The sequence below is a fragment of the Leptonychotes weddellii genome, chromosome 11, assembly GCF_054177405.1.
Source record: "Leptonychotes weddellii isolate Sample4059 chromosome 11, ASM5417740v2, whole genome shotgun sequence".
NCBI classification, from domain to species: domain Eukaryota; kingdom Metazoa; phylum Chordata; class Mammalia; order Carnivora; family Phocidae; genus Leptonychotes; species Leptonychotes weddellii.
Window position 1 is genome coordinate 74,599,098 of NC_138379.1, and position 25,525 is coordinate 74,624,622.

Here is a 25,525-nt window from a genome sequence, read left to right on the forward strand (position 1 = left end):
CCAGTGTACATATTTAGCCTGCAACATACATCTTAGAGATTATGATTCCTGCCTCTATCTAAATTAAAGAGATCCAGAAAAGCTAAGTGAGACACCGTTTGACCTTTGTGAGTCTCCTAGGTGGTCCTTAGGTTAGCAAAGCCACCCTTATTTCTGGAGGGAAAAGAAGCCTTAAGAAATAATCCTCTTTCCTTTGTTTACTACATCCACTTCAGGAAGAAACCACAGGGATAAAGCTGATATAACTTACTTACTTTGTGCAACTTCCAACTATTCCTCATACATTAGCTAATCTCTCTCTCTCTTTTTTTAAAAGATTTTATTCATTTATTTGAGAGAGAGAAAGAGAGCACATGAGCAGGGGCAGAGGGAGATGGAAAAGCAGACTCCCTGCTGAGCAGGGAGCCCAACAAGGGGCTCGATCCCTCGACTCCAGGACCATGACCTGAGCTGAAGGCAGATGCTTAACTAACTGAGCCACCCAGGTGCCCACATTAGCTAATCTCCTAAGTGTTCTCTTATCAGAATGTGAATATTCAAAAGAGAGAAGATGGTGATGCCTATATCCGAGTACTAACCCTCTATCAGTTTTGATATGCAAAGGTAATCCACGGAGGATTGAAAATGAAATCTGTCCCAGTTTCTCTGTGCTCTCACTGGGTAAAGTGGATACCAAGGACCAATGAAAGGAAAATGGGAACCATGGAGACAATGGAAGAAAATCTAAGAGTATACTAGTTTAAGGAGATTACCTCAAGATAATCTCAAACTGGGCATGCCATAGGGACATAGATTATGTATTCTTGATCTCATTTGTTGTCACCAAGTAAAGATGGGAAACTACTCAGTTAAGTAAAGTGTCTTTGCATGGCCACTACCTCAGCTTGAAGACACAGCCCCCCGCCCCCCATAGGTGAAGCTGGTAGGGAATATATATATTTTAAAGACTTTATTTATTTATTTGTTTTTGTTTATTTAGAGAGAGAATGCAAGCAGGGGGAGGGGCAGAAGCAGAGGGAGAGAGAGAAACTCAAACAGGCTTCACGCTGAGTGCGGAGCCCAATGCAGAGCCCCATCTCACAACATGACTTAGCCAAAATCAAGAGTTGGACACTTAACCGACCGAGCTACCCAGGTGCCTCCGGTCAGCAATATATTAACACATATTGCATAGTCTGCAGCTGCCTGACTACATAAACACAAATAGAAATACTATATAAATAGAGCCCTAGACTATGACCCCTCTTGCCTAATTAAATAGGCAGGTGGACAAAAAGAAATGGAATGAGAAACACCAGATGTCTCTAATGTGGGCTCTCTGATGTCACCTCTATCAACAGGAAAGGTTGGTTTCTCATTGCTGTCGGACAGGCTACTGCACATCCAGTCTTCCTAGAATGTTCAGTGTGTACTAACCTGAAAAAGATATCATCCTTCTTCATTCTTCCACTATCCCTATCAGTGACCCTCTGGAGAATTCACAGATCTTGATAGGGTGAGTTATGACTATGTCATGGGAAGAGGAATGAGTTTTTTCAAAGCTTTGAAGTCTCAGATCAAATCCACAGGGCTGGATGCCATCTGGTGATTTGATCCATATAGCACCACAGGGAATGAAATGGGGTTTTATTCCTTTAAAAATGGCAGTGTGTTTTTCTCTCATTAAAATGTGTTTTCTTTTCATTTTATTGACAGTTCTGAGTTTGTTTGTTCTCTATGGAAGGGACTTCCAGGGTTGGATGTCCCTTATCATCTAGCTTTATGCTTTTTTGAACTTCATATTAAAATGCTGGCTTGTTTTTTGAATCAAACTACCTACCTCATGCATTAACAAAAAGTGAATCCACAACTATTTGTCAGAGGCCCAAAGGGATATCCTTACAGCACATGCGTTACTCTGGAGGTCTCTGTCACTCCTCCACGTTAGGTTCTAAAGCCAGGAAAGACAGTGTGGACTGAATGCCCACACATGACTTCATAAAAATAAAGAAAAAAAGAAATACTGTGTCTGCAAATTATTTGGATATCAAATTTTATCATTTGAAGGTTCACAGCTGACTTCTTTGGGATAAAACTCAAGCCAACCTTGGAAAATGATCAATCTCTTGCTTTAGGAAAGGCCTTCTAGCTTGAAGGCAGTGGACAGAAGAGGTCCTGCCCTGTCGAGAGGGCCCTCCCTTGCTGTATTTCCTGGGCCTTCCTCATAAGTGCCCATTGTTTGTGATGGGTTTGGTTCACTCTGCAGAGACTGTGTCTCTTCATAACACGACTAAGAAAAGCAAGGTATAGGATGAAGAGTGCGTTGCAAAGGAAACTGGGTCCGTGGAGAACAATCCCCACCAAGCATATATCTGGGCTTTGTGGGTCCTACAATTTACAAAATTTGAAGTAGCCTATTAAAGAAAAGCAATACAAAATTGCAAATACAAAATTAGATACAAGATTTTTATAGGCACCAAAAAAGTGAGTGTTTTTTTGGTTTTGGTTTTGTTTAAGTAATGTCTCTGCCCAATGGGGGGCCTGAACTCATGATTCCAAGATCAAGCGTCCTATGCTCTACCAACTGAGCCAGCCAGGTGCCCCTAAAGTGAGTGGTCTTGATAAACAAATCTCATTAGCTTTATGGTGAATCTGCCTTTAGTGTTTGCCTTAGCTCCTTGCACCCATGCATAAAACTGGTGCTTCTTGACTTGTAATATGAAACATACCACTCAATATGTAATATCTACAGCAACTCCTCAACACATTGTATATGTATAAGGACCTTCAACCTGGGTTAATAAATGATAAAGTGGCTCCTAGGCCATTTAATTGCACGTGACTCAGCAGTCAGAAACCAAAACAAATCTAGCAAAACAAAACAACACTAAAATTACTATGTAGAGCCTAAATGTGATTGCCAAACTTCCAACGCTCTCCATTTCCTGCTGTATAAACTCATATCCTTCAGATATTTTATCTGCCTCATTCTTTCTCCAGTGGAACTTTTTAAATAGCAATCTTCTCTCCAGCAAAATCATCTTCCTTAAAGTCTGATAAGTACATGTTGCTTGTGTCCATACATAATTTCTCACCTTCGCTCATGTTGGAGAATCTCCTCTCTCTCTTTTAACATCTCTCAGTGGTATACTGCAGTGGTTCTCGATGTGTCATCCATAGACACAGGAGTCTCTGAGCCCCTTTCAGAGGTGAGTACTAAAATATCTGCATTTTCCCTGGGCTGACATTTGTACTAATTGTCCAAAAGCTGTGCTAGATAAGACTAGTCACTGACATGCATTTATAAGAAAAGGAAAGAAATGGGAAAAAGTAAGTTGCACATAAGACTGTCTTATTGCTGTTACTAAATAGTGACCTCTGAGTACTCATAGTTTTAATATTCTGTGTTACAAAATGGGATGCCTGTGTAAAACAATTTAGGCTTATCTAGGTGATAGGCTTTGACAAATGGAATGCGGGCAGGCATGAGAGGAGACACACCCAAGTAGAAGCTTTAAGAAACATAATGATAAGCAGAATATGTGAAGGAATAAACTATAAAAGCTATTAGAACTAATAAAGGGGTTCAGGAATGCTGTAGATTATATAAGATCAATATGCAAAGATTGATTGTATTTCTCTATGTTGGCAGTGAAATGAACATTCTGAAAATAAAATTTAGAAAAAAAATATATTTAATACCATCAAAAATAACAAAATATTTGGGTATAAATTTAACAAAAGTGTGACAGTTTTACCCTGAAAGCTACAAAACATTTAAAAACAATAAATAAAAGAAGATATAAATAAATGGAAAGCTATCCTACCTATGGTCATTGATCAAAGACTTCATACTGCTAGGATGTCATTAGTACTCAAATTGATTTACATATTCAACACAATACCTACCAAAGTCCCAGCTGGGCTTTTTTTGTAGAAATTGATGAGCCAATCTTAAAATCCATATGGAAATGCAAGGAACTCAGAATGACCAAAACAATCTAAAAAAAGAAACAAGTTGGAGGATTCTCACTTCATGAATGAAACCAAGTTAGTCATGAAACTAAGAAAGCTTGCTTTCTTACATACAGCTTAACTACATGCACGGCAAAGCAAGCAAGCAAGCAATCAATTGTACTATGTCAGAATTAAAAATTATTATACTAAAAAGAATTCCATCAAGAAAGTGAGTAGACAACCCACACATTAAAAGAAAATATTTGAAAATTATGTATCTAATGAGAGATGTGCATCCAGAATATATAAAGAACTCTTATAACTCATCAAGAAAAGAAACAAAGAACAAAAGAACAAATGGCCCATGCAAAAAATATAAAAAAGGTTTGAATAGATTTCTCCAAGAAATTTAAAAAAATGGTCAATAAACATCTGCAACAATGCTCAAGATCATTAAGCATTAAGGAAATGTAAATCAAAATCATGAGATAACATTTTATACCCACTAGGATGGCTCTAATAAAAAAGACTGACCATGTATGTCAACTATACTTCAATTAAAAAAAAAAAATCTGACCACAAAAAGTGTTCACAAGAATGCAGAGAAATTGGAATGTCATTATACATTATGTGTATATGGAATTATACAACTATGTAATCACTTTAGAAAATAATTTTGTAATTCCTTAAAATGTTAAACAGAGTTACCCGATTACCCAGTAATTCCATCCCTAGGTATACACCCAAGAGAAATGGAAATATATATCTACAATGAAAACTTGTACACAAATTTTTACAGCAGCATTAGTCATAATAATAACAAAGTGGAAATAATCCAAATGTCTATCAATTGATGAATAGTTAAATAAAATGTGATATATGAATATGATAGACTATTATAAAAATAGAATGGAGTACTGATACAACTACAACATGGATGGACCTTGAAACCATGTTAAGTAAAAGAAGCCAGTCACAAAAGACCATATATTATATGATTCCGTTTAGACAAAATGTCCAGAATGATCAAATCTATAGAGACAGAAAGATTAGTGATTATCTGTAGCCCGGGTTGGGGTGAGAAGAACGGACAGTGACTGCTAATGGAGACAGAGTGTCTTTTGAGGAAGATAAAAATGTTCTAAAATTAATTACGGTTGCACAACCCTGAGAATATGCTAAAACACATTGCAATGTACAATTTAAATAGGTAAATTGTATGGTACATGGGTTATATTTCAGTGAAGCTGTTAAAAAAAAGAAATAAAGCAGCACTGTGATGTTCTGACAGACCTCTACCATAAACTCCTGGACATCCTATTCTCCTTTAGCTGCCAATATTTTTCTTGAACACATAACCTCCTTGAGTGTTTATATAGTCTGCCCTGCACTATTTACCATTCAGTCATATATTCATTTAACTTCTACTGAATGTCTATTACATGTTAAGTGATGTGCTACACACTGAGTTGAGAGAAGCAGTACAATAAATAAAAAATTAAATGTTTATACTCCCTAGTCTCATGAAACCTATCATTTATCGGAGAGAAGGGGGCTGTAAATTTTCACAGTCATACTTTTTTTGCCTTCATTCACTGTTTCCCTTTTGGTTTTTCCCAAAGTCACTGACTACCTAATTTATACTAATCTGCACAATGCTTAGCTCAGTACTGAGCACTTTGTAACACTACAGAAAGTGCTTGGAGACTAGCGGAAAGTACCCTAAATGTATCCTGAATGTTATCAATTTATAAAGAAAAGTAGGAAATGCTTCAAATACTTGTGCATTTACTTCAGCTTTGGCAATACTGGAAATCAGGAAAGAGGGAGGCCTCCTTCATCTGGCTCTAGACACATTTCCATGTGGGATGAGCAGAGTCCCTCAGGTGACCTCCATGTTTCACATAGTCACCACCGTCACTGGGGTTCTGATCATCCCACTCTCAGTAAGTATTCTCTAGGGTTCCATTTCCTCAAAGCGATTTGCACCCCATACTAAACAGTAATCAAAAAGTGACCCCGTAAATCTCAGGCTTCCCGCATCATTGTGCGTATCCTGATTCCCTGGGAGGGACTCCTGGGATTTGCCAGCAGCTCTCCATTCAGGCTGTAAAACTGTAAAGATTGGAGCTCAATGAGTTGCATCCTTCGTTGGTGCTGGGATCTCCGGTAGGGTTTCTGGTCACTGAGCCCGATACCTCAGGGGTAGAAATGACGGCACATCTGATCTAATATGCCAGAGAGACGGGGATTAGAGCACCTGAGACATTTGCATTCACTAAGTAGAAAACACAATTAACTTGCAATTTTGCAAGTCTTTTTGAAATTACCATTCTATTTAAATGAGGTAAGCAGAAAGGATGTCTGAACTATTGGGATGGGGTCTGAGTAGAGAAGCACGGGTGGTTATGGAGATGTAATCATACTTCTGGCGTGAAGTCTGAGCACTTAACCAATGCCTATGAAGCCCCAAGGAGGTGGCTGTCCCATTATAACCGTACCCCCCAGAGTTGTTTTATAGTCTGCATAAACCTTTGTTCAGGAAAAGAAGGGAGGGTGTCATTTTTAGTTTGGAAGGGAGATGAAGCTGACAGCTGAGATTCTGCCATCAACCAGATCATCTTTTTAAATAATGGCTTGGAATTTTCCTCCGCAAGTAAAAACTTCTTATCACGAATATTCTTTTTCAGCAAAAACTATAGTGAAATTAGGCTTAAGGTCATGGAACTTATTGGGCAATCCATCTGCAAATAATTATCGAATGCTTCTTAAGTCATAGCCTGGTGCTCGGCCCCTCTGGTATGGGATGCAAACAAATACAAAGCAAATACCTCCGCTCGAGGAGATTTATCACCTCGTAGGAAAGACATGCTATAGTCAAATAAAAGTCACAATCCTAAGAGTTTTAGAGTATTTTAGTTTTCCTGAACATTTTTACATATCTGGTCTCATTTGAACAACAATTACAACAGGACATTTGGTGACCATCAACATTAGACTGGAAACACCAACTGATTAGCTCAAAGTCACTTGTTTAGTAAATGATGGAGTCTAAACTAGAAACAAACCCTTTGCTGTTAGAAGAGATTGTTTTTACTGCAACAATGCTTTCACTTACTTCAAACTAGCCAGGACCGATGACATTCAGGCCAGGATGATGAAGCTCCCGAAATTCCACTGGTTTACCCGCTATTGTCTCGGGTTCCTGTGGTGAACTGACCACACACAAGAATACTCCCAGCAGATGAATGTTCTTGAATTTCCACTTCTTAATTTTTATGTAGGGCTTTGGCCCCCATCCCATGTGATCTTTAGATATGATCTAGGCTGGGTCCTCATGCAACACCAGAAAACTTTTGTTTCTTTGCTTAAAGGCTAGATTTAAAAATCATATAAGCAGCCTGAACGTATCTCTTGTCCCCAGGCTGTGCCTTTATTCCAAACAAGGAGTGAGGAAGATCACACTTCTCCCTGTGGCACAATCTCCCTTGCTGCACGTGAAGAATGGACAGGAAGAAAATGAGAGATCCAAAACATAGCGTGAGAGTCAGAAGGAGAATGTACAGCATTGCTTGTCCCAATGAAAGGTAAGTCCCCTGTTATTTCTTTAGTGCCAGAGTCCATGTCTTCTCTTTCTGCAGAGTTCTTCCTTTTAATATCTGAGTTTTTAACCCAAATAAATCTGCTGGTTTTTTTTTTCTAAAGATTTATTTATTTGAGAGAGAAAGAGAGAGCGAGCATGGGGCGGGGGTTGGAGGGGGGAAGGACAGAAGGAGAGAATCCTGAACTGAGCCACGAGCCTGATGTGGGGCTTGATCCCATCGCCCTGAGATCATGACCTGAGCCAACGTCAAGAGTCCGAAGCTTAACCAGCAGCCAGCCAGGCACCCCATTTTTTGTTTGTTTGTTTGTTTTTTTAAACAAGATCCCTTCTGATTGCATTAGGTAGCAGATTAAACAGGGGCTAATCTATAGATCCTTTCATCCCACTTAATGGATTCTAGCTGCAGAACAAAAGAAGGTGTTACCAGTCAGGTCTGGTGTATGAGCAGCACTCATTCATTCCTATATTTGAGCTGCTGATGCTGGCTCAGGAAAGATGGAGCCAGAAATTAGTGGGTGGACTAGAAGTCTGGACTACCAGGAAAACACAGGTGGTACTATCAAAGGCTAGTTTGTTGTTAGGCAGCAGAAAAGTTAAGGCCAAGGGTTGGATACTGGAAGAATAACCGAGGAATGCCAAGGCCAAAATGGGCAAAATCGGAGGGACAGAGACAGAGAAGGAAAAGGCAGTCTGCTTCAAAAGCTAACAAGGGTTAAAGAAAATACCAAGACCACATTTTTTTTTTTTTTACCAAAACCACATTCTAATTCAGTCACTCATTTTATTTTTTAAAGATTTTATTTATTTATTTCACAGAGCGAGACAGCGAGAGAGGGAACACAAGCAGGGGGAGTGGGAGAGGGAGAAGCAGGCCTCCTGCCGAGCAGGGAGCCCGATGGGCTCCATCCCAGGACCCTGGGATCACGACCTGAGCCGAAGGCAGACGCTTAACGACTGAGCCACCCAGGGGCCCCTAATCCAGTCACTCATTTTAGAAGACAGAGTTGTCTTCCTCCAGCACCTGGCATGTTTTGTATTCCTAGTTTTTGCTTTCTCTTTCTGCTGTCATATATAAGCAGAGACGACCTACCAGGGTGGGTTTTGTTTTAAGCACAGGGATTTAACTGGATTGAAGCTAAGATGTTTAAAGAGAAGGAAGTTTTTTTCTACCTCCCCCATTTAGCCCACCTGATTTTTCCTTTCCGATGCAAGTTTGCAGCTTCTTGAGATAAAAGGGATGTGACCATGCTATCTCTTACGCCCTTAGCTCCCTACTCTGGGAGATGTCTCAAACAATGACAAATGTTATCATGTGGATAATTGAAATATACAAGTACTCCATTTGGCAAAACTACACAGATATTTTACCTTTTCAGGAGAGAGAAAGCCTTTTGATTTGTTACATACACAAGCAAGAGGTTCACCACTTGGCCAGACTCACCTATGTACAGCTATGCATCTATTCAGGGATCAGGAGTTTCTATGGGTGGGCGTGGAATCCATTCTGCCAAGCCTTGACTTACAAATGCAGACTGTACCAGCTTAGGATTTGTCATCTTTACAGATGGGGCAAAAGCGAAAGCATTCAGTAGAAACTGTACTCTGAATTCTGAATTTTCATCTTTCACCGGGCTAGTGATAGTCTCTGGTGACATTTGAAGTAGCCGCCACCTGGTCACAAAGGTAAGCAATCTATATACCTACAACCCTTTGGTACCCATTAACCATTCTGGTTTTTGCTTTCGGTTCAGTATTCAATAAATTACATGAGATAGTCCACACTTTAGTATAAAATAGACTTTGTGTGAAATGATTTTGTCCAACTATAGATTAATATAAGTGTTCTGAGCATGTTTATGGTAGCTAAGCTATGACCTTTGGTAGGTTAGATGTATTAAATGCATTTTTGAATTACAATATTTTCAATTGTGGTGGGTTTATGGGATGCAATCTCATCGTAAGTTGAAGAAGATCTGTAACAGGATGGTTTTGCAAAATTTGCTAGGCATAGTTTTGTTTAATTCCTTTTCATCTTGTGTAGAAATTATCAAGATGTCTTCCTTGACCATACTACTTAGTGTAAGGATTTAGTGTAGGTATTAGGCTAATGATGTTTCCCCTTATTCTTTGCAGTGATCTCGCATGGTCCTGAGACACAATAAAAAGGCTGATAGTGGTTGGAACGCTATGATTTGATAAAACCCAGAGCTCAGATGTAAAATTAAGGTAATCAACACTCAAGGTGCCGATTCTGATGACGGCCAAGCAGAAGAGGAGAGAACAAAATTTTCTAATTACCTTTGGATGAACACATCTCTGAATCTTTTTTTCCTACTTGGCATTAAATGATATTGGCCACTTCCTTTTATGTTCTGGACTTACCATACCTAGCCTATTTTTTTAACTTTACCTTTAAGGATTTGTTTGCAAATGAGTTGTCGAAAAGCAGTTCTCTGGGTTGAGCACAAAGGATCCCATGAGTAAGAAAACCACTGGCTCATTGAAAGCTTCAGGTGAACCAGGTCGAAATCATCAAGAGCACAGCAGGACATGGGCGAGTAGGGGCCAGAAACAACTAATGAGGCACATGGAGGAGGGCCAGATGAGCCTCCTGAGTGAGTGGGGAGAAAAATGGGCTCTAAGGTCATGGAGAAGGAAGAAATGATGGTAAGAGAGGAAAGCCCACTCAGAGATCTTCCTTGGGAAGAAAACTATAGAAACAAGGACAAAAATGTCCTACTGTGGTGTGGTTCAGAAAGTCGGGAGAAGAAAAGAGACTTGTCAAGTCCAGTTATAAAAATGTTAATATCAGGGCAGAACTGATATTGAGACCTAAAGATGCAGAGTGGTTTCCCCAGTGTCCCGTGTCTTGCCAGAAAGTAGATGGAAAGAGTCCATCTCATCATCTGAAATTATTTTATGGAGAATCTGCCTTCCTTTAAAGAAGCCAAACCTTTTTGCTAATTGCTTATGTCTCTCCCTTGTGGTATATATTCTTAATAGTAATGCCTTACAGCAGTATAGAGCTTTACTACTTACAGGACACCTGCCCATACATTATATCACTTATTGCATGAAAGGAGTACTACCCAGACCTCTGAGGAACTATTTAGGACATCACTGCTTCAGTTCCAAGTTCAAGTCCAGAAACCAAGATAAGTCTATTTGAGAACGTGAGGAGACATAGGACTAAAATGCAAAAGGCTTCAATTCCAGAAACTGTGCTTCTGATCCAAAGGTAAGCATGATCTGGATGGTAGATCATTGCATCAGAGTCTTGGGATATTTTTTCCCTTTCACAAATATACCTTGACTTCCCTGTTACACTGACCCTCAAAATAGCAAGGAGGCCCTAGCTAGGAAGCCCCCTGCAATTTGCTGACAAAGGTATTTTTTACAAAGGGTTGTATATTTAAGCCACAATTAACATGTTGATAGTTTGGAGGTCAGGTACCTTCCACCAACATGGAGGGCAGAATAGAGGCATACATTTAAAGTCATTGTTTTGTTATCATCATGCAGCTAAGAGCTTGAGTTTTTAGAATGAGACTGCTTGAATTTAAACCTACCTGTTGTGTGTAATTGGCAAACAAGTTTACCCCTGTCTCTGATTTCTCACTGAAATAAGAGGAAAAATAACATGGCCTCCTCACTGGGTCTTCGAAATGATCAATGTAAAATCATGCAAAACTATTAGTACAGTGCCTGGTGCAAAGTAAGTGCTCTTAACTGCTAGTGATTTTTAATGATCAGTGAAGTTGAACAAATACTTTACCCCCTTTTTTTCATATTGACATGATTTGATGGCGTAGGGTCATGGCTTTTAAAATTTAACAGGCACTGGAATCACTAGGAGGGCCTGTTAAACACTGATGACTAGGTCTCACCCCCAGAATTTGATTCACTGGGTCCAAGGTGGAGCTTGAGATTTTATGTTTCTAACAAGTTCCCAGGTAATGCCGATGATGCCAGTCCAGGGACCTTCCCTCAACCTCCCTCCCCATTAACACTTAAAACAGAATCTCAGGAAACAGACTCTTAACTATAGAGAACACACTGAGGGTTATTGGAGGTGCGGTGGGTGGGTGATGGGGATTAAGGAGGGCACTTGGGATGAGCCCTGGGTGTTGTATATAAGTGATGAATCACTGAATTCTACACCTGAAAATAATGGACTGTGTGTTAACCAGCTGGAATTTAAATAAAGACTTGAAGGGGAAAAATTTTTTAGAAACCCAAACAGAATCTCTGAGGGGTGAGTCTATGGCTTCAGGATTTTTTTTAAAAGCTTCCCTGTGTTTCTGCTATGCAGTCAAAGTTGAAAGCCCCTACAAAGACTATCTTGGTTAATGAAAGAGAAATATTTTATTTGGCTAACCCAAATAATAATAGCATCTTAATGCTACATTTATTAGGTAGAGAAGGAAGGTCAAGAAGACAACTTTAGGATAGAAAAAAAAAAAGCAGCTCTGCAAAATTTACATATTAACAGGGCAACAAAAGTTAGACTTGGGAGTAGGAAGATACATTTATTAATTCTCCTGGGAGTTGTAGGTTGATAAAATGTAATTGTTTGCATTTCTACGAGAGCTTAGGGCAACTTCCTTTTGGAAATTGCACTTTGGGTCCCCATTTTTGCATTTCTGTTGTAGCGTTTGATGAAACCTTAACAGCTAATTTCCATCTACAACTTTACCTTTTCTCCTATCTACACATACAGCTATGTTTTTGGCAGCTGTATTTTTCCTATTTTACTTTGTCCTTTGGATAGAATATTCTTTTTTCTCCAAAAAAAATCTTAATACTATGAGGAAATGGTTATGATAGAATACCACATGTGGGAAAATGTCCCTCAAAAATGTAAGATATTTAAGTGAATATGCAGCTTATTTGTAACTTTATGTTCTATTTTCAAATGAGTATTAGTTTCATAATTAGGAAATAAAATTATTTAGCTGTTAAAAACGAGTCACAGGGTTGATGACTCTTTAAATTAAAAACAAGGAGAAACAGGTAAGAAGACATAATTTATGAACATTCCTTTAGAGTTTAATTCTAAGTACAATTCCATATTTAGTTGCAGTGTTAGGAAAGAGACTTGTGCTTACTGGTTTTACTCAAAATAATGATAAAATTGTTTCTCACTTGCAGGGTTCTGTGTTGGAAAAAGGGAAGGTACATGCAAGATATGTGGGCTTTGTAATTTTGCTACTGTCTCCCCTTGCTGTAGAAATTAGTGTTAGACTTGCAGATTGAAAATAATTTTTATTTTCTTTTGCAGATGGCATTTTTCAGACTCCACAGTTATTTGAATTGGGGTGGTCTCCTTCATAGAAGAGTGTGTAACAGAAGAGGTTAGAGGTCTACGTTGTTGAAGTGCATAGATGCTGGGCTACCCTAGCTCAGAGATTCTCAGTGTATGGTTCCCCATCTAGCAGCAAGGATCAGCAGGGAGCTTGTTAGGAGTACAAGTTCTCAGACCCCATCCCAGACTTCCTGAATCAAACCTTTGGGGAATATGGGCCAGAAATATGATTTTAGCAAAGCACTTCAAGTGGTTCTGGCTGCAGAAATTCTACCCCAGTCTATGCATTTCTGGTGTTTGTTTTGCGGTAATCCACTGGGAACTCCATGGGAAGTACCCTCAAATCATAGTGTCATCCCGAAGCTGGAACTGGCTGGCTCACTTTTACGTAATCCCAGCATTGGCAGCGCCTTTCATGGGGTCCAACTGCTGGCCCTATAACATAGTAACAGCCATAGCTTATTTAGGCCCACATGAGACCAATGCTGGGACACTGCTGGAGTAGCCAGGAGACATCAAGCAAGTGCCCCAGAACAGCACTTGGCCTGGCTGGACAAGCAGCAGAGACAATGGTAGCAGTGGGAGATATGTGCTGATGATGTTAGGTGACCTTGGGACTGTCCTTGAGATCTACTGCCAGGAAGTCCATGAACTTCCACGATGACATTTGGAAAAATTCCACCCCCAGTGATTCTCAAAGTGAGGTTCAAGGATTGTTTACCTCAGACTCTTCTAGAATACTATGGGTTTGAAGAGAGGAATGCATTTTAATATCTGCTGGAGCCCACAGGGATTAGAACCCAGGAATCTGCATTGGCAATAACCTCACCAGATGCAGCCTGTGTTCACTGCGCTAAACTAGCTGAAAGCTCCATCAGGGCAAAGATCATACAGGCATTTGTTATTCCTTATCTTCCCTAAACCTAGCACAGATCCTGGGTATGGTAGTGCTCCTGTGTATTAACTAAATGAATGAATTAATGTAGAATGCACAAAGCAGTAAAGGAACAGATGAATAAAACGATGGATGGATGGATGCATGGATGAATTCAAAGACCAACTAACCTTTGGGCATTTGGCTAAGGCAGAGGATTCTTATATGTTGGAACTATTATTCCAGTTAAAGTCTCTGATCTTAATTAGAATTCTCTCCATTATAGGGACAAGGAGACCTCATGAATGAATATTCATGTGCGGTTATATAAATTATCTATAATGAATTTTAAGCCAAGGCTACTTTTCCTTCTTTCCCACTTGCAACAGATTTATGAACTGCACCCCTTCCCATGCTATTAGCTCTACAAGTGATGGAGGAGGCATAAAATCAGGATGTTCAAACAAATATTAGCCTAATCAAAACATAATTAGAAATGGAAATCCTGGAGAAAAATAAGTGAATCCCAGAGGAAGGTTTAAATGATTATTTGGAGGTTATAGGGTGTTTGGGATTATCCGCTTCACTCCATTTCTGCATTATACAGTGTGTATAAGGGAGAACAGCTCTGTAGTGCTTGGCATGGAATGATTCTGGCTGGAAAATCTGAGAGCACCCCTAAAAGAGGGTCAGGTTTTTGGCAAAATGCAGATAGTCTCTCTTGCGGATTTGCAAAACAGCAGCCCCCCCTCCCCTTTTTCCCCTTCATTGATGAAAACCCTCTCTCCTGGATCAAGCCACTGGCCTATTAAAAAGTATCAAGTGACCTATCTTGTAAAGGACACAGGCAAGACCAGTTTGCCATTTCTGATTTGATCTCCTTGCCTGGGCCTGAGGGGCCTGGGATGAATCTGCTGGTAGAGATGAATGGAAGGCGAGAAGCACACCCAACAGACTTGGCAATGAATGGGCACTGAGTTGTGAGCATCTACTTCCCCAAGCCTCCAGGCACCTTCAAAGGGTAACAAATGATTGAATTAGCCATAGTGCCACCATCCAGCAGGATTAACACAAAAAATACGGTTTTACCATTTATCCGACAGTCACAGTAGGGCCACACATGTGCACACCTGCACATTTTTTTTTCAGTCATACAAAGTTTGAACTCAGTAGTACTAAAAGGCTTATGCAAAAACCAGCCATTCCTTGCCCTGTTCTTTCTATTCCTCCTCCCTAGAAACGGCCTCTTTCAAAGTATTTAACCACTTATTTTGTTCATTATTCTCCATATTTCAACAAATATCTTTACACTGCTGTTTCATTTTTATTCACGTTAGATAGAATCTCTTTACCTCGTTTTATGCTAGTTACCACCAACACATATTCTGCAATCTCTACCAACCTTCCACTAACTAGCATAAATTGTGCTTGAAATAATAACTTTACAAATATAGTTCAATACCGAGCCAAGTGTTCTCTGAACATGTTTTATTTCTTGTACAACTGTTTTCCCCTAGAATTAATATTTGCCTTGTCTTTTTAATTTTTTTAATTTTCTATGTACCTAAGACTATTTTATTTTTCTAAAACCTCTAGTTATTTCCCATACTTGAAAAATAATTTTCTTCCCAAATCTGTGAAAATATTCATTTCTTCATGTTTTTCTGTGAAAAACTCCATTTATCTCCACCCATTTGTTGTCGTCTCAACTGGTTGTGTTCTAGGCTTTGTGCATACTCATGCTGTTGGATTTTCCATTTGCTGGGTTTCTGTGTTTATTCACCTGTTTCCAGGATTCTTATCTGGTTTAGTCCCTTAATTTTTCCACCATCTTCTAAAACCTTAAAGCTGCTTAAAGTGTGGGTCACTGACCAGAAGCATGGGCATCACCCGGGAATCTGTTAGAAATACAGACAGTCCCTGCCTACAACCAAGTGAAGGACGAGCTTCAGTTTGACAAGATCCCAGGTGATTTGCATACATATTAATATTTGAGAATCATGCTCTAAACAGGAATAAATATTTGGGCTGGAGATAGATTTTCTGATTGGAAATACTCTTCCCTAAGAATTACTAACCTTCTAGAATCCCAGATTGCTGAGGAAACACTCATCACTATTCTGAATCCAGTTTCTTGGTGTGATCAATTTTTTCTTTTTTGGCCTCCTAAAACTTTCTTTTCTCCCCCATTGTTCTGAAATTTCAGAATAATATTCTTGTGTGTGTGTGTGTGTGTGTGTGTGTGTGTGTTGCTCTGGACACTCACAGGCATCTGTCAGTTCTGAGAATTTTCTCCTATTATTAGTTTTGGGGTAATTTTCTCTCCTCTGTTCTATTTTTCTTAAATTCCTACTTGGATATTGGATTGTCTGTACTTATCTTTAATTTACCCTTACTTTTGTTATCTTTCTCTTCTTTGAGTTTGTTTTGTTTTCTGGAAGATTTCCTAAATTTTATCTTCCAACATTTTAATGATTAGTTACGTTTAATTTACAACTTCTCTTTCTTATTTGTTTCATTCATTTTACAGCACTCTGTTCTCTCCTTTTTGGGGGGGCACTCAATACCTTCTTTTTGTTCTCAAGTAGTATTAATCATAATTGTTTTGAAGTTTTTTTGTGCTCTGTGTATTATTTCTTTTTTCTCTGAGTTCCTTTTTCCTGTTTGTTTTTTCCTTCATATCTGAGGCATTCTTCAAAAGTCTGAAGTCTGGTAATCCATATTTGTTCATATTAAAGTCTGTTCAAATTAAAGAGCAAAGCCATAAAAAGCTGATATTTCTATGTAGATATGTGTAGGTACTGGATAGTACTTATGAGTTGTCCTCTTCATTAGAGGGTCCTTCAAAATCAGTATATCGAGGGAAATCTTTGTTCTGTGCTGTTCTGTCTGCAGAGAATCTCCTAATATCTTGTATAAGGGAGGAAGATAAGATATATGCCTGAGAGAATTCTGGAAGCAAGATGAGGGGAGGACACTGAGGTCCTCTCTCTTTATTTTTCAATTAATCTCCCTGCTGTGGACCTCACAGAGCACCCATGCGATCTTCTGTGTTGATGGACATAAAGGGTCCTTTCCATTTCAATTTCTTCAGAGAGTAATCAGTCCTGCCTCACAGTGGGGATGGGGTGGAGGGAGAGATATCTGGATGCCCAGTACGTGGGAAGGTGTCTGAGGGGTTTTCCACGTACAGACTTTAAACTAATGAGCCTGTTGTCCACCCAGCCTATCAACCCCATCTGCTGTGGCACTTGGTGTTTTCCAAGGATGAGCAGTCTCAGGATGGAGTGGAGGAAACCTGCTGCTTCTTAACAGTCATCCCATGTCCAGGCACTAAGCTGCACTTTCCTCCATTCTAGACAGTTTGTTCAGATGTCCTGTTCCTAAAAAAGACTCAAAAAGTGTTCTTTCACAACTGTTAGGTTTTCAAATTCTTTGGGGGCATCATTTACTGGGGCTTGCAGAGAAAGAGAAGATAAATGCTTGTGGTTAATCTTCTATGTTTAACCAGACAGCCATGAAATGATCTTATTGCCACTTATTCACACATTTAGCAATATTATTGAATAACACTGATTAAACATAGTGAATTTAAAAAACCTATGAAATCCCACCAAAATGAAAGTGAAGAGTTTTTGTGGGTGTAGGTTTTTATTTGTTTGTTTTAATATAAACCCTCACTTGTAGATAAAATGGGAGCAAACCATTTTAGAATCTGGAAACAAGATAGATAATGTTGGCTCATTTAGTATATAAAGAACACTGAAACCGATGTTGGGGGCAGGGCAAGAATAAGCCAACCCCAATCTTACTTCTACCACAGAACCTCAGAAAGCTTCAAAAATTAGTCATTCCAACCAGGCACCTTGGAAAGGAGAAGTGCAGTTTGGCCTAAAATCAACAATAGTAACTGAAAGTCTATAGTCACTCCAGATTAGGGTCATGAGGTTTAACAAGTAACAGTGTGTATGCCCAGTTAAATTTGATCATTCTATTTTAACTCATAAATTATATAGGAAAAAGCACTGTTTATCTTAAAGTCAGATGTAACTGGGTGTCCTGTAGTATTTCAGATCCCTTCCCCCACCCAGCATGGAGTGGAGACTGCCCTCCTCTTTCAGACAGAAGGTTAGAAACTTACTCCTAGAAGTGATCCAGAAACAATATGGACATTTGACTACCAGACCCAACTGACTATTTACTGAAAAATGGGGATTGACTCAAGTCTCTAGTGGAATGGTGAGTCCGCTCCCCACCACATCCTGTCTCCTTCCCCAACTTGTCAAAAGCCAGGCTTACAAGTCTCTGACAGGACATTACTTTGGGTATATGTTGAGCCCATTATATCAGGAAAGTCCTGTTTCTTGATTAGAGCTTTGGCAATCTAGATTTCTTTCCAAGAAACTGAACTGAGACCTGTACCTGTACTAAGGATGGGGCCCCTCAATTCTCCCAACTACCTAAACCCACACCAGGCAAGAAGCCACCCCTCCCCAGGGCCCACAGACCCTGTAAGCTTTTTGGGAACTCACTCATTAAATATTAGTCATCAGCTAAGACACACCAGATACTTAAGGAACAACTTTCATGTGAAAGACAAAGATCAAAACACAAATATTAAAAAGGGTAATTGGAGGAAAGAAGAGCAATTCAAGGATCAGAAAAAAAAAAAGAAAAACTTTAAAAAATTACAGTCTTCAGAGACAATATTCAACTCACTAATTCCTGGGGATAAGAAGGAAATGAGGTAGAAAAGGAAGACTCAAGAAAACTAAAACTCTTACAAATTAGAAATACGATAGCAGATATAAAACCTTCAACTTGCCACTTTCTAAGGAAATATTCCAGAAAATGAAAAGTAAAATAAGATGAAGCTATGAAAATAGGAGAAATGATAAGTCTCCAATATCTACTAACAGAAGTAGCAGAGAGAAAAGAGAAAACAGAAGAAGAATCTTGCAACATAAATGAATAAGAAAAAATATAAAGTCAAATTCTCATAACTGAAGAACACGAGTTTCTCCATGAATGAGCTCAATATGCACCCAGGATAATGGCTGAAAAAATAAAGGAACCATGCCAAAGCATATTATCACCAAGTTTCAAAAGCAATCTTATTTGTCAACATCAGTATTGGAAGACAGAAGAAAATGTAGTGAGGCTCTCACAGTATGGAGGAAGTATAATTTCCAACCAAGAATTCTCTAGAGATAAACTATGAAATAGGTGTAAGCCCAGACTAAAAACAAGCTTAGATGTGTAAGTACTCACACATTTACTTTCCAAGTATTCTTTTTAAGGAGGCTATGAAAGGAGTGCTTCTGCAAAATGAGGAAACAAATCAAGAACAAGCAAGATCTGATATCCAAGAAATAAATAATTCATTACAGGAGAGAAGTGGAGGGAATTCCCCAATGATGGCTAAGGCAATATGAGGACAACAGGTGTAGAGTCAATCTGGAGAGCACCATTCCACACTGGAGAGGAAGAGGATGAAGAGGAAGAGCACCTGGAGGGGAGTCTCCAAGAAATAAAAATGGACAGAGCAGTAGCTGAAATTTGGGGAGGATATTTTGAGAGGATATTTGAAAGAAAGCTTGTATACAAACAGATATTAGGTCCCTGGAAAATGGAAAGTGGGGGGAGCAAGAGACGTGGGGAGGGAGAGGAGAAGGAGAGGAAGAGTGAGAGAGGGAGTGAGAAGTGAAAGAGGGGAGGAAGAGGGCAGAGGAAAGGGATCAGGGATTGATTCAATTTCAACTCCAAGGAAAAGAAAATGACCAGAAAATAAAATGTAAACCCAAATTGACTAAAGGAAAGTTAAATTCAACATTGCTTGGCTCAGCAATAAATACTTAAATAACTGTATTTTTCAGTAAAAATTACGGCATAACTATATTGGGAGGATGCAAGAAGAGCTTGATATGAGTGTGCATGAGTAAGAGTATATGTGTCTGTGTGAGAATGTGTGTGTTTAGAGAGTTTTAAAAAGCAAAATCCCCATTTTACAAAGCAGAGTGAGTAAAACCCGATCTAAAACTGAAACAGAAATTAGGAGTATTTAGTGGTGACTGGGTGGCTGAGTCGGTTAAGCATCTGCCTCCGGTTCAGGTCATGATCCCAGGACCCAGGGATCCAACCCACATATCTGGCTCCCTGCTCAGAGGGGAGTCAGCTTCTCCCTCTCCCTCTGCTCCTCCCCCCATCACTCATACTCTCTCTCTCAAATAAATAAACAAAATCTTAAAAAAAAAAGAAATTAGGTGTATTTAAATGTTGTTTTGAAATACTTCAGCTCATATTAGAAACAAAAAACCTCTAAGAGTTGAACATGATTTGCATCCGGGATTGGTACTGAGGAGGGGTGGGACAGGGAACTGCTTTTTAAGTTATAAAGCTTTGATAGCTATTTGATTTTTAAATGATGTACTTAAAAATTTATAAAATAATATGTGCATACATACTTGATAAAATAATATATATTATACATATTTTCTCCTCTTGGATTCCTTCCCTTGCCAGAGATTTTGAGCATACCAGTGAGATACACCAGTTTCTTCTTGAAGCTAATTTTTTTGCTGACTTGGCGCAGAACCAAGTAGCCTGCATTGTCTTGTTTTCTAGTTTTTATACATCTTGGTGTAGTTCACCTATAGTTCATCGGTCCACAGAGATATAAATCTATAAACCTCATGTTTCTTTTGTGTCTCTTGCCAACAGACGGAACCATGCTAACCCCTAAAAGGCACTCAGATAACGCCTATTATTGAGTCTGCTGTTCTACTGTTTGGAACAATGATCTACCTGAAACCCAGACAAGGCTAAAATAAAAAGGTAAACATATCAAAGACAGGTTCTAGGAAATCTCCCTTCAATTTGAGAGAGAGGATCCATTGGATCTGATAGTATAGTAATAGCACTCTACAGGTCCATGCTAGGGATCATTTCTCTACAGCTATCTACTGAGTTGGTGACCAACAGCATCCAGACTCTGAAAACCCCATTCTAAGGGCTAGGGCAATGGAGACCATAAATGGGAAGGTCACCTCCATCCCAGTCACGAAGCTAAGGCTAGGTTTCAGATTTCTGGATTCCACTTGAATTTTAAAACAATACAAATAAAATCATTGGGTCTAGAATAATGATGAACATGAAAGGCTATGATTGGCATCTATAAAACTTTCAAGGATGTGAATTAGATCAAAACAAATTTATGTACAAAATACTGGGTTTTTAGAGCTGTGAGGAATCCACTGATGCTTGGAAGAGCTAAGTTAAAACAATTTAAACAAAATGCCATGTTACACAGCAGGAAATAAAGTTTATGGAACTCATTACTTTAAAAAGTGAAACAGGAATTATAGTTCCTAAGGAGGTTTAAATAAATTCATACATGACTGATCTGTAATGGGTTATTCATGAAAATTAGATTATATTTTCAAGCTAAACATTGGAGGATAACGCTAAAGAAAAACGGTAACAACAAAAGTAACAATAAAATAATAATACTACTTATTGGATGCAGTGAACCACTCTAGGTACTTTATAATAGATTATCTTATTTAATTCTATAGCAACTAGCAAGCTATTATTCCCCGTATTTTACAAATGAGCAAAAGGAATCTCTAATCAGTTCATGATGGGTATTTGATTTTGATCAGTCCAAGGATATATGTTCTGGGATAAGGTAAGCTCCTATGATTGTTGGTCCTGAATGGAAAGGGCCATTTTTCAAGGGCAAATGAGTCAACAATATCCCTACTCTCCAAGGACTTATAAGGTGAAATCTGGTAAAGGAAGAGTAAAAATCAAAAGTGAACAGTGCAGCCTGAGGAGTGTGTGTGTATAGGATGAATACATGTCCCGGTTTGCCTGGGACAGCCCCAGAGTAACTATTATGACAACTCTCTGTCACTCTGGCTGAGGAATAAGGAAGAACTGTAATATTTGGGTACTGAGTAAATAAATATACTTCAAGTTTATCCCTTAAGTAATTACATAATATAAACGTGAGAATATTAAAAAATATTGTATGTTTATATTAAAACATATCCTCAACAAGGCAAAATTTCTCAAAATATGAGTCTCGGGATTCTTACCACATCACCATCTCCAGTGCTAATTCAACCTCACAATCTTTGACCCTTCCCCATTGCATATTTTTATCTTCCTCCCACAGTAAAAATCCTGGATTCCAACAATATTAACACAATTATGCATTTGTTCAATTCTGTGATTTGTTCAACACATCAAATAATTTCTAGAATTGTTACATCCATACCACTAAAAAAAAAGACCCCTAATCTATTACAAAGAATTCAAGATCTGTTTGCACCCCTTTTCTCCCCTACCCTAAGTCAAAGTTTCATGTTAAAAAATTATTTGGTTTAGCACTTTCCCCCCCACCTTTCAGTGTGGTTATGTTATTTATGTGAAACTTAGTAAGTTTTATTTGTATATTGGCATTTAGACTTAGATATTTCTTTTTTTAAACTCCCATCTTGGTTTAATTTGTTTGACTATGTAGATAACATTAATGTGCTTCTAAAAGTCAAAACTGTTCAAAAATTATATTCAGAAAAATGGCATGCTCTCTTCTTTCTTCCACTCTGTATGGCTCCCTCCTACTCCCCCCTTACCTCCCTGCCACCACTTACTCTACTTGTGGATAACCAATTTTACTGCTTTCTGTGTTTGCTATGTTTCTTTATGCAAAAATAAGCACTTTGCTTTTTTTTCCTTAACATATATCCTAAGTATAACATTCCATCATTTCATGGAGATCTTTCTTTTTTTTTTTTTTTTAAGATTTTATTTATTTATTTGACAGAGAGATAGAGAGAGCACAAGTAGGCAAAGAAGCACGCAGATGGAGAGGGAGAAGCAGGCTCCCCGCAGAGCAGGGAGCCCGATGCGGGACTCGATCCCAGGATCCTGGGATCATGACCTGAGCCGAAGGCAGCCGCTTAACCGACTGAGCCACCCAGGCGCCCTCTCATTCTTTTTTAAAGCTGCATGATACACCACCGTGTATAAGCCAAAGGTTATTCTATCAATTTCCTATGTTTGAGCACATCGATAGTTTCCGATTATTTTGCAGTTACAAATAACACTGCAATGGATAATATCAGATACGTATATTTTTGTATGGTTAAATGCATACTTTGTGGTAACTTCCTAGAAGTGGAATTTTTAGTTCAAAAGTTAAATGCATTTGTGGGTTGGTGAGATATAGACAAATCTAGCCATGTGCCAGTTACACATGTTTTAATTACAGAGACTTTATAATATATCCCGTTCATCTCTTAGGGCTACTTCTTCACAGCTCCTCTTTTCCTGTATTTCCTTAGGTTTTTTTTTTTTTTTTCCGTATTTCTCTTTTTCATATAGACTCTCGTATTGACTGACTAGCTCCACAAAAGCTCTTTAAAATTAAGATCATATTGTCTAGAAAGAAATGACATCTTAATGATGCCAAGTCATGCAAACCAAGAAGAGATGTCTGTCCATTTACCCAAATCTACTTTTGTGTTGTTCAGGAGCATCTAACAGTCTTCTGCAGATATGTTTTGATAAATTTTGTCTTACTGATTATTCCTAAGTATGTCATCTTTATATTTTCGTTATTGTAAATAACAACTTCTCTTCCATTATATTGTCTAACTAATTATTATTTGTATATGTGAAACCTATTAATTTTTGAAGGTTTATTTTATATCTTGCTGCAATGCTAATAGGGACATAAAAACAAACATGCACACAATTGCACAGCATTCACAAAGGTCTATTTCATTATTGGGGGGTAACATATTTAACAGTTAAATACATTTAAGTAACATATAGGGGACTGCATGACTGCAGCTTTGGCAGCTAGATTAGATCACCAATTCACCTAGAACCCAGCTAACGAGTAACTGTCTAAATACTTGAAGTACAGTTAGATCAAACTTTGTTCTGATCACCTTCTTGGTCAAGCTGGAAATATACAAAGGTGAAATCTTCTGATATCCCTTCCCAGAGGTTTCTTTGAGCTAGATTAGGCCTCTAGCCATAGAACAAGCCCAAGTTTGGGGTCTCCAGCATGAATGCTCTTCCCAGCTACCAGAGCAGAGAGTATAAACTTGACCCCAGACCTCAGAGTCTGAGCCCACTCCAATTAAACTAGAGTTGTTGACTTTTGCAGAAATGGAAGCAGTAGGATCCAACTGGTACTTGGCTGTAATGCCAAAGCAAGTGTAGCTGGTACCTGATGTCCAAGCAAGGTTTCCTGAAGTGTCAAGATCTTCACATACTTTCTGCTAATTGATCCTCCAAATTCTGTCCCATCATTAACATTAGTGTGAAGCTGGAAGTCCCCAGTCCTGCAGCCCATTGCAGAGTTATTTCTTGTCACCTTTGATTTGGCACTGTCAAAAGGTCTTCTGATCCCCAGCAAGCCAGCCCTCATAACCAAAGATAGCTAACCAAACAAAATCAAAGTCAACATCACAACCAAGGTTTATTAGCTCCCTCTTGTAAGAAGACTTGATTTTTTTTTTTTTTATTTTTATTTTTTTAAAAGATTTTATTTATTTATTTGAGACAGAGAGAATGAGATACAGAGAGCATGAGAGGGAGGAGGGTCAGAGGGAGAAGCAGACTCCCTGCCGAGCAGGGAGCCTGATGCGGGACTCGATCCCGGGACTCCAGGATCATGACCTGAGCCGAAGGCAGTCGCCCAACCAACTGAGCCACCCAGGCGCCCCAAGAAGACTTGATTTTACCACTTGCTCGTGTTGGGTGAAAAGGGTATTAAATACTAGCTTCAAACTTTGATAAATCTGGTCTTCAATTGCAATTTCTGTTCCCAGAGAGTTAACCGTGTTCCATTTTTCTGTGAAAGTCAGACCAGACCCACACCATTTATATTTGGTTTCCACTGTTCCACGAACTTTACGAGTGTCTGTATTAGATGAACCAGATGTTGAGAATTCCACACCACTGCATGACTTTGTTTTCACATCCGGTTTCACCAACCCAAAACCAAATCCTCTGCTGGAAATATCTCTGGCAGCTTTCCAAGGTCAGCATACGATGGAGGATACGCATTGGCCACGTGGGGCTCTGTCCATAGGTGGCCATGGGAAGGCAAGGCCAGGGGAAGAGGTGATCCGGTGGTCTCCTGAGAGGGGCAGCCACCACTCTGTTTACTGCTGAGTCCCCTCAGCTCGGTCAGGGGCTCAGGGGCTCAGGGTTGGGCTGCAGCTTCCACAGCTGGAGGGTGAAGGAAAATGTCTTTTTTCTTCATCACTGCCTTTTTGTTCTTGTTAGATATTACTTGTGTACCATTTTAATTCCCTTCTTGTTTCTTATATTTATTTTCTTAAGGGTTGCCCTGGGTATCCCATATATTCTGTTATGTACTATTTTCACAATCACTAATTTTTCTTCAATTCTCTTATTTTGCTCTGCAGCTTTTCTTTCACTCAAAAGTTTGATAAAAAATGTTTATTTTTTTGTTGTTGTTTTCAAAGTGGACATCCTTTTATTTCAAAATTTTCTAATTAATGCATTTTGTGTTTGGCTTGCATTCTAATAAAAATATTTTTCCTAATATCTCTAATTTATCAAACTTATGGTGGTTTTGTTTGTGATCCTACATATGATCAACTTTCTTATGAACAATCCATATATATTTGGAAAGAAGGCATATTCTCCCCCATCGGGGTGATATATATATATAGATCGATCTATCTATCTATCTACCTATCTATCTATCTATCTATGGTCTATCTTATTGATATTTTATTATGTTCTTTAGATCTTC

General features: G+C 38.8%; 1 pseudogene; it reads right to left on the reverse strand.

Moving 5' to 3' along the window:
* Positions 1-23,755: 23,755 nt before the first annotated feature.
* On the reverse strand, positions 23,756-25,263 carry LOC102740207 (non-selective voltage-gated ion channel VDAC2-like; annotated as a pseudogene).
* Positions 25,264-25,525: the final 262 nt, after the last annotated feature.